Genomic DNA, 9,990 nt, shown 5'->3' on the forward strand with positions numbered 1-9,990 from the left:
AAAAAAATACCTCTTCACATTAGATTTCTCATTCTGCAATCAAATAATACCAGATGGTTGTAGTCAGTATCAATGATTTATTGTTTTGTCATTATGACTTCTCAATCCAAAAATTTCAATAAATATTTGTGACAAGGCACTGTAGTGGACACACTGGGGTATACACATATAAACACAATACAGACCTTGGATATTTATTGAATTGATTTGTGGAATCAATTTCTGAGTTTGTAAGAGAAATATGTATAACACATTTATGATTCAATAAGAATGCTAGTCCTGTTGACTGAGGGCTTGGGAAAGGCTTCATGTTGAAGATAGCGTTAAAGTTTGGCCTTAAAGATTGGGTGGTGATTACGTATTTATGTACATATATATTTAAATTTTATAGGTAAATAACTTCATTATAGCAAAATTAGGAAAAGAAGCTGAAATAATAATAAAATAAAACTTATGCACCATCTCACTATTCCTACTCTGATGAATCCTTTACTTTATCTATGCTTATCTGTCAAAACTATCTCAAAATTTTTACTCAAATCAGAGGACCTTCATCATTTTTGTTGCTGCTTTGGTACTCAGCAAAGACTCAGAGTTATAGCCATCTCTTCTTTCCTTTATTATGATCATAGCTTGTTTTATGATCATAATTCTACTTTTCCTATTATGGTTTACATGTGTTTGGATTCTATATAAAAGGTTACATTTTTATTTCTAGATGGCAACAGATTTAAGATTCAACCCAGGAGTGAATATCTTACTCAGTTTATTAACCTCTCTGCACAGGAAATTGGGTATGTGACTTTCTGTGATCCTGAACTCAACTTGCTTGCAAATAGTTGTCTCCCTCCTGCAATATACTCTAAGATTTATCAGAAAATTGAGGTTTATCTGAAAAAAATGAAGTTTTCATATTATATTCTAAGTTGAAAGTCAACACTCGAGTAGAACATAAATAGCTAATTTCCCAAAATGCAACAATGGAATAAGAAATCAGGTGCATAATCATTAATCACCAATGATTCTCTTTAGTCATCTTTCTTGATTTATAGATTTTAATTTTTTAAACTTCTAAATTAGAGTATGAATAACATCTGAAGTATGCCCAAAATATGCTCAGTGCCTTCTAATTTTAGAGTGATTTCCCACATAATATCTCTTCAACCTCACAATGAGGAGGTAAAAAGATGCTATTCTCTTAATTTTACATGTGAGAAAAGGGAGATGTTGAAAAGTCATGTGAAAATTCATTGTCAAATAGCAAGTTCAGTGTGAAGCATGGACTGGGAACCTGATCTGTAGCTTCATTTTCAATGTGCTTCAGTAGTTTTTAGATGCAAAAATCAACCAATTTTCTTCTCATTTTTGCATAACAATATCTGGTGAATCATCTCAGAAGAGGAGCATTTTCGTAACTCTCACCTGAATGAACTATTGTTTAAATGCTATTAATTATTGGCAATGGGCCTGAACTGAAGTGCTGACATATGGGAATAGAAAACCTTTTTGCTCCTTGCAGAAAACATTCATTTTTCCTGGCAGCATATCTTCAAGGTAGCTGCTGGATGGTGTTAATAAGCTCAGAAGGAAGGATCTAGAAGGGTGACAAATGTAGGTGTGAAATCCAGCTGCTTCTGATATGAAATAAGACCTGTAGGTACCAAAGAGCTCTGAACCGAGAGAGAGCACTGTGACTCACGGCATTTACTAAAATACAGCTGAAGTTACCTTAGGGGTACTAGGTGAAACATGCCAGTTTAACTTCTGCAGTTTTCAATGTGACTTTTCTCATTTTAAAGTAAAAAGGACAAAAAGTCGGCAAGTTCATAGAAAAACTTTCAGGCCATATTTTTGACAATTCCACATGAAAAAATTATTAAATTCATATCCAAAGTTATCATGAAGCCTTCACTGTCTCCATGAGAACTAAGTGGAAAAAATAAATAGCAAAGGAAACAGGAGTTTAGGAAAAGTGATATCGTGCATATAAACATTTTAGAGGTCTGAAGCAACCCAAAATTTATTTCTGAAAGGATAAATTGCAAGTTCCATCTTAGGATACAGTGGGTGGTAACAAAGATGATTGAAGAACTATAAAATAGGATGTATATAGAAGATAAAAGTATTTGAATAATTTAATTGGAGAAAGACCTGGCTAAGGATGACAACAACTTTCAAGTAGGTTGAATATTTCTCGGATGATGGTAATCATTTATTTCTCAATTTTCCTGAATCAAGAACAATTTATACAGTTTTAAACGATAGTGTGAGGGTTATAGTAGGATGTAAAAATGAACATTTTAAAATTTAGCTAACATATATTGAATGCTTAGAATTTTGTATATTCTCTGATAAATATTGGGGTTATAATTATGAATGTTTGGGCTAAACTGTATCCCTCAAAAAGATATGTTGGAGTCTTAATTGTGAGTATCTGTGAATGTGACCTTATTTGGAAATAGAGTTTTTACAGATGTAATCAAGTTAAGATGAAATCATTAGGGTGAGCCCTTATCCAATAGGAATAGTGTCCTTATAAGCAAAGGGAAATGTGGACACAGATGCATAGAGAGAGGAGAATGCCACGTGAAGACACAGAGATGCTCACAGAGAGAAGGCAATGTAGAGACATCACCTCATCCACAGGGAGGACAGCCATGTGAAGATGGGGACAGAAACTGGAGTTATGCTGCAGTGAGCCTTGGCTGCCAGAAGCTGGGAGAAGCAGTGAAGATCCTCCTCTAGATTCTTCACAGAACACATGGTCTGGCCAAAACCTTCAGTTTGGACTGCTAGCCTCAAGAACTGTGAGACAATAAATGTCTATTGTTTTAAGCCACTCAGTTTGTAGTACCTTGCTACAGTAGCCCTAGCAAATGAACACAATGTGTAAGACATTATTTTTGGCTCTGAGAATGCAAAACCTAGTGGGTAAATCGGAAATGGTGTATTTGTAGTCCAGTGTGTCTATAAGGCCTCCACGCTACATGCAAAATCCTGACTTTCCCTCAGATTCATCTCATAGGCTACTACTTTCTCTCTATGATCCTTTTGATTCTCACATAATTTAAAATTGATTTATTAAAATAGTATGTATCCCTTTGAATTGCAAAGATGTGTTTTGATGTTCATTTCTCACATATCTCCTGTGAATCCAAACAGTATTTGGCACAATTCATTGAATAAGGAAGAAATGAATAAAGGTGAATTTAAATGTAGATCACATTCAGTGAAATGGAATTCCCTTACACTCAGTATGAAAAACCATCTATAATGTACAAACTACATGCTTACTTACTTTTTATTAAATTCAGTGTGATAAGTGCTATAATTAGCACATGGACAAGATACTTAGGAACATAGAGGTTGAAATAATTAACTTGGACTAGAGGAGTCAATAGAGAGGGGCTTAAGATGCTTCTGAATTTCTGTTATGAGAAATATCATAAAGTGTTGTCCATACAAGTGACAGATGTAATATCACCCCAGCATTTCCCTTCTAGTTCAAGGAAGGTCAATTTTGTTAATGTGTCAGCTATGATTTTTGAGGCTAATATCAGAAAAATCTGCAGTTGTTGTTGTTGTTGTTGTTGTTGTTGTTGTTGAGATGAAGTCTCAATCTGTCACCCCGGCTGGAGTGCAGTAGCATGATCTTGGCTCAGTGTGAGCTCCATCTCCCAGGTTTAAGCGATTCTCCTGCCTCAGCCTCCCCAGTAGATGGTATCGCAGGCATGCGCCAGCAGGCCAGCTAATTTTTTTTTGTATTTTTAGTAGAGATGGGGTTTCACCATGTTGGCCAGGCTGGTCTCGAACTCCTGATGTGTCCAACACATCAGATAATCAGTCTCTAGTCTCCGGAGCTATGTTAGATGGAGAGGTGACAACAGTAAAGATATGCAGGGCATTGCAGTGAATAATTTCTTCCTGACTGGCGGATTGCCAGCTCTTCTAAATATTAAGCAGGTTATAATCTGAATCCTCCAAACCCTTCTGAATTTTTGAGCTCTAGCTAGCTTTCTGCTATTTTGGTTTGTCCAATGCTTTCTATTAATTTAAAGAGTAATTTTATTTGGACTTCTGCTTATATGCGATTTCACAGCCACTTTTCTTTCATCTTTTTTAAGCAAATTTTAATTTGAGAAAGTAGTAATTGATGAAAATGAATGGAGGAGCAAATGTGGAAATCCAGAAACTGGCCCAGATGTATGACAGGTGGCAGAGAAAAGCCAGACTGAAATTGAAAAGAGGATACAGATAATCCACAGAGATAAATAAGAAATTTTAGAATAAGGAAAATTTAGTCTTTGAAACCATTTCCAGGAATAATATTAATAATATTTTACTTGTATATAACTTATAAAATGTTTTGCATGGTTATATCATTTGACATCTATGATAATACTATAAGACAGTCATTATTCTCATTTAAAAATGAAGAAATCAAGGATAAAAGAGTCTAAGTGATTTACCAAAATTCACAGAACTAAAATTGTCCCACAACAATGACTTAAACTCCACTCATCTGATTTCAAGGATATGCTTATATCATTACACCCCAGTGATAAAATAAGCACCATGTGGTCATATCTATAATGTTGAAATTGAAGTGAAAAAAATGCATTCTGGCTTCCTAATGACTTGCAGTGGGTAGTTTAGTTTTCAAAGCCGCATACCACCTACTCCTTGATACTACAAAAATGTGTCAGCTGTTTAAGCATCCTAAATGGTTAAAAAAGTCCTAAAGCCCCATAAATGGAAAAGTCCCCTTTATCTAGGGGCCTCGTACATTCTATGTTGTGCTAGAAACATACATTTCAACAGCCATAGTTATGTTTTAACCAAACCCTTAGAGAAGAAAAAGTCATGGCAAAGGTGAAAGATTGGTGCTGGGAGTAGTTGGGCAGTACACCCCACTAGGCAACCATATCGGTGCTATTTATCTCATTTCTAATGGATTATTTTTATGCATGTTTGTATACATGCCTGTGAGTTTATGCATACGTGAAGCTGAGGGAAACACTTTGTTCAAAAATGCATAATGATTGTATAGAATCTCTGAGATGGAAGAAACCTTAGAGATCATGAAAGAATACAGATTAGAAACTTTCCTCCTTTCAAAGACAAACCATTTTAAAAATAGTCTAATTATTTTAAACTGTATACTAAGTTTAAAATCTATCTCTGTGTAATCCAGTTGTCCCAGTTTGGCCCTAGAGGGCTTTACACTCTGTTGACAATTCTTCAAATATGTGAAGATTGTTATCATTCATTGTCCTTTATAAGCCTTGACTTCCTCAAGGAAAATATTTATAGTTCTTTCAATCACTCCACATATGAAATAACTGCCCTTATATTTATGTACTCCATATTGTTGCAGACCCCTTCAAATGTGGCATTTATCCCAATGACAACCACACAGATGTGTTCATTCTGATGCAGCATTTAGTGGAAGGATGACTTAACTTATTTAAAAGCATTTAGCTCTTGGGAGAGCTATGCCTCAGTGCTAATGCTTATTGGATTTATTCTTAAAGGAATCTATATCCTTAGTATGTGAACTGCTAAGTCATTTTATACTTGTAGAGTACTTTTGAGCTTAAAGTCACTTTCCATTTAATATTTTTAAATTTCCATCTTTATAATTTCAGCTCACGATTTTAGTCTGCCCAGATTTTCTGTAATTTTACTTCTCTTATCTTGTGAAGTCACTTCCCTGCTCACATTTGTGTCATCCACAAAATTGATGAGGACACATTTTCTATCTTTGCTTTTTGAGGTACATGGGGTAGTACCCAAGTGAAGCCTTTATTGGCCTTACCTGAATAAACAACCATGTAAGGTTGCAGTCAAGATATGAATCAAAGCTTTATAGGTAATATTGTTTAAGCAACATCAAATCCATCTTATGGTACTGTCTTCTGGACCAAATTATCATTCATTTTACCAATTAGTGTGCTAGTGCCTTTGTCTAACACTAACCACTCTCCTATTCTTTGATAATGTCATGGTCATATTCTTTTAAAGTGTGACAGTTTCATTTAGCAATATGTTTTCTTAGCTAGAAAGTATATTTCCCAGCCTCCTTTGTAATTTGTGTGGCCATGTTACTATGTCTGGTCAATGGGATGAGAGTCAAATCATCTATATATTTTCCTTCTCTTCCCACTTACTGGGAGATGACAAGTGAAGCAGTTCCCTTGGACCTGATAGAAGCCGCATGTCAATTACAGAAGTCTTTATTGCCTTCTACTGTCTATTTCCACATTTTTAGGCAACTTTAATACAGCCGCTTATATCACAGATAGCAGGTGAGAGAGAAGAATGATCAAGTGTTTGATATGTGTACTATTTCTTTATCTTCCAATATAGCAATTTTATCATTCAATAATAATTTATGCCAATAAATACTTCTTTTTTTCCTAAGTTCATATCAAATGGATAATGCATCAACATCATAACAAGGTTGGAGGGAAGCACATCTCACAATAAATGTGAAAACCCTATCATCCTGTTTATGAACTACAAAAGGATCAATAGGTACTTCTTTTACAAGTGGATACTTTAGAAAGTGTTATCTATCAGTCATTCATAATCTGATGTATAGGAATATAATCATAGAACACAATAAACATATTGTTGACAATAGCAGAGCTCAGAATAATCAGAATTTAGACTGTGAATGAGTTGGATGAGCAGCAGATATTTAGTTTTGGAGAATAGAGTACTTGGTTAAGAGTGTCATTAGGTGAAATTAGTAGATTTGCATAGCTGTAAATAGGCCACTATCAGGGCCCTGTGTGATTGAATGAAAAATAAAAAGGCAAAAGTTCAGAAAAATAAAAATTAGCAGGATCAAAAGTTAACTCTGGTTCTTTTGCAGTTTTGATCAGAGATCTACTTGTATGCATTGCATTTTTGGATCACATTCTACATATAGGGAAACATAGGTCACCAAGGCCTAGTTTTGGGTTTTTGCAGCACAAGGGGTAGTGCCTAATGAGAGCCATAAGGAAAATCTCGCAGGCTAGAAACATTAGTCCACCCCAACTCAGCCCAGGCCCTTTGTCTAGTAGACATACAGTGGTGTCTACTCTATACCAGAATTTACAGTTTGAATTTAAAGAAGGATAAGGAGAGAGAGGGAAAAAAAACAAAAACAAAAACAGAATAACAACAGAAACAATAAACAGAGGGAAGGAATATTTACCAGACACTGCTATTGGAAGGAAATTCACATTATTTTGTTTATATGACTCCTCACCTTGATTCTACTTCTCCATTTCCTCTTCTCTATTTTAATAAAGATAGGCCTTTCAGGTTTCTCTTTTTAGTGACCTATGAAACTTATTCTGATGTATGTTAATGAAAAAGTTGTTGCTTGAAGTGTTGAAGTTATATTAGTGCACTTCTGACAATGAATGCTATTTTTCAATAGAAAGAGAATTTGCAATTATGAAATTAGAATAAGCAAGCAGAAATGCCATTTTATCCTAATAGTGACATGTAATATATTACCATGCTAAAAGTCACCAGTATCAACACATCACTTTGAAAGAATGAAGGTGCATGGTTGAACTAGAAGCAAAATAAATTTTACATGAAATACAGGATTTTCCTCCCCTCATCCCCACTTGCTCTCTGTCTTTCCTGAAAGCATCTGCTGTTGAAAGAGCTTGCCAAAAATGTCACTGCCAGATTTTGCTGGACATGGGCTCTGATCATTTCCAAATGATAGAAAATCAGCTGTGGGATTTAGGCTCTAAGTAATCATTAACCATAGGCCCTGCATTGACTGGGTGGAAAATATAATGTTCTTAATCTGCCTGATCTGAAAGGTCAAGCTGTGCCACATGCTGCCTGCTCCCAAGGATTCAATACCAGCCACAATGACTACAACAATAAGACAGCTTTGCCCTAAAAGATAACACATTCCGTTCCCGGTGGTTAGAAGTACAAGCACCCAAGTGCATATTCTTCATGTTAGAGCTAAGGCCTCAATGGTACTTTTTTCATAGAGAAGAAAACCATGGGGAAAGACTCAAACATTAGCTTTAGGAAATAAAAGAAATGATGGTGCTGGCATCAGTCAGTACAGAAGTCACAGTTTTCTTTTTTATTTATTTTTTCTGTCTCTTCTAATTGAATCTCTGCCTTTGTAAGATATTCATGTATTCTCCAGGTGAAAAGGTTGCCCAAATTCTTCCCAATATATCCTTCAAACATTTATTAAACAGATGGTATTCAAAGACCAGAATTTACTTAAAACTTCTATTTCAATAGCTATTGTTGTCAAAGTATCTAAGTGCATGGTTCTTTTGTTGGAACTCAGATATTTGTCATTATAGATGTAATGAATCAGGACTTCTGGCTTGTAGTTCAGGATGTGAGGAGCTTAGGAGTCACAACCTCATCCTAACAAGAAGCAGAAAGCTGAACAAACTGAAAAATTAACAACTCTTCTTAGATCTTTCAGGGAAGTGAGCACACAGGGTGAACTGCTACCCCTAAAATGGAAGAAACAGAAAGGTGGCTGCAGAGAATCACAACTTTCCAGAGCGGAAGGCCATGAGTAGAATCCTCCAAAGGAACCAAAGTTGGCGTAGGAAAACCTGAAGTATAATTGAAAAATTACCCTGGAGGCTCAGTGTAGACAAATCTAAGAGATTAAAAACACTAGGGGAATTCAGGGGTGTGTGTGTGTGTACGAAAGAGAGAGAGAGAAAGAGAGAGAGAGAGACTTTGTGAGTTTTATTTCCAGGAGCTCTACCAGGTCCTCACAGTGAAGATCAGAGAAAAATTCCCTTGTGCTTCTGGCATGGGGAGTAGAAAAGAAACCATTTTGAAATACATCAGAGCATCCTGTTCTTAACAAGTCCTGTCCTCAGGAGAAACTATTTTATCAGAGCCTAACATAGGGCAGGGAAATCCAACTTCCAGCAAGCCCCCTCTAGGCATTCTGTCCTACCTGAAGCAAGATGAAGACTGAGAAGGGATACAGCCTCCACAAAAAAAACTGAGACCTAATCTTTGGACTATAGAATGTGTCTCCTTCCCTGACATCTTACCACTAAATTACTAAAGGCAATTTACTGCAGTTCCTTTTACCTAGTATTTCGTGTCCACTCTTGACAAAAGATTATAATGCATTATAAACACACAGAAGAAACTGAAAAAGCGTCAGAATCTGAGTCACATATGGCAGTCGTATTGGAATTATTGGACCAGGAGTTTTTTAAAAAAAAACTATGATTAAATATGCTAAGGACTTTAATGGAAGAAGTAGACAACATGCAGGAACACATAGATAATGTCAGCAGAGAGATGGAAATTCTTTTTTTCTTTTTTTTTAAATTTATTATTATTATACTTTAAGTTTTAGGGTACATGTGCACAAGAGAGAGATGGAAATTCTAAGAAAGGATCACCTATACATTTACTCCTTGTATCTAAAATAAAAGTTGAAATTACAAAAAGAAAAAAAACGCTAGCGATAGAATAAAAATGTAACAAGATGAAGAATGCCTTTGATGGGCTCATTAGCATATTGGACATGGCTGAGGGAAGAATCTCTGAGCTAAAGGATAGGACAATAGAAACCTCCAAAACTGAAAGGCAAAGTGAAAAAACAAGAACAGAATAAGAACTGAACGGAATATGAATGGAAACAAGAACTGTGTAACAACTACAAATGATGAAATGAGAGAAAACGAGAAAGGAACGGAAACAATATTTGAGGCAATAATGACTGAGGCTTTCCTCAATTTAATGTCAGGCACCAAACACAGATGCAGGAAGCTCAGAGAACACAAAGCAGGATAAATCAAACAAACAGACAAAAAAACAAACAAACAAAAAAACTCAAAGATCAAAAAACCTCAACTACCTAGACTTACTATATTTAAGCTTTAGAAAATCAGAGATACATTAAAAAAAAAAAAAAAACCCTTGAAGGAAGCCAGGGAGAAAAATACCTTAACTACAGAGGAGCAA

At 35.5% G+C, this 9,990-nt stretch overlaps 1 non-coding gene across 1 annotated transcript; it reads right to left on the minus strand.

Moving 5' to 3' along the window:
* Nucleotides 1-6,428: 6,428 nt before the first annotated feature.
* Nucleotides 6,429-6,531, minus strand: LOC112207291 (small nucleolar RNA U13). The gene has a single exon (XR_002941723.1). It is a non-coding gene; the product is annotated as a small nucleolar RNA U13 (small nucleolar RNA).
* Nucleotides 6,532-9,990: the final 3,459 nt, after the last annotated feature.

This window comes from Pan troglodytes, chromosome 4, assembly GCF_028858775.2.
Source record: "Pan troglodytes isolate AG18354 chromosome 4, NHGRI_mPanTro3-v2.0_pri, whole genome shotgun sequence".
Lineage (NCBI taxonomy): Eukaryota > Metazoa > Chordata > Mammalia > Primates > Hominidae > Pan > Pan troglodytes.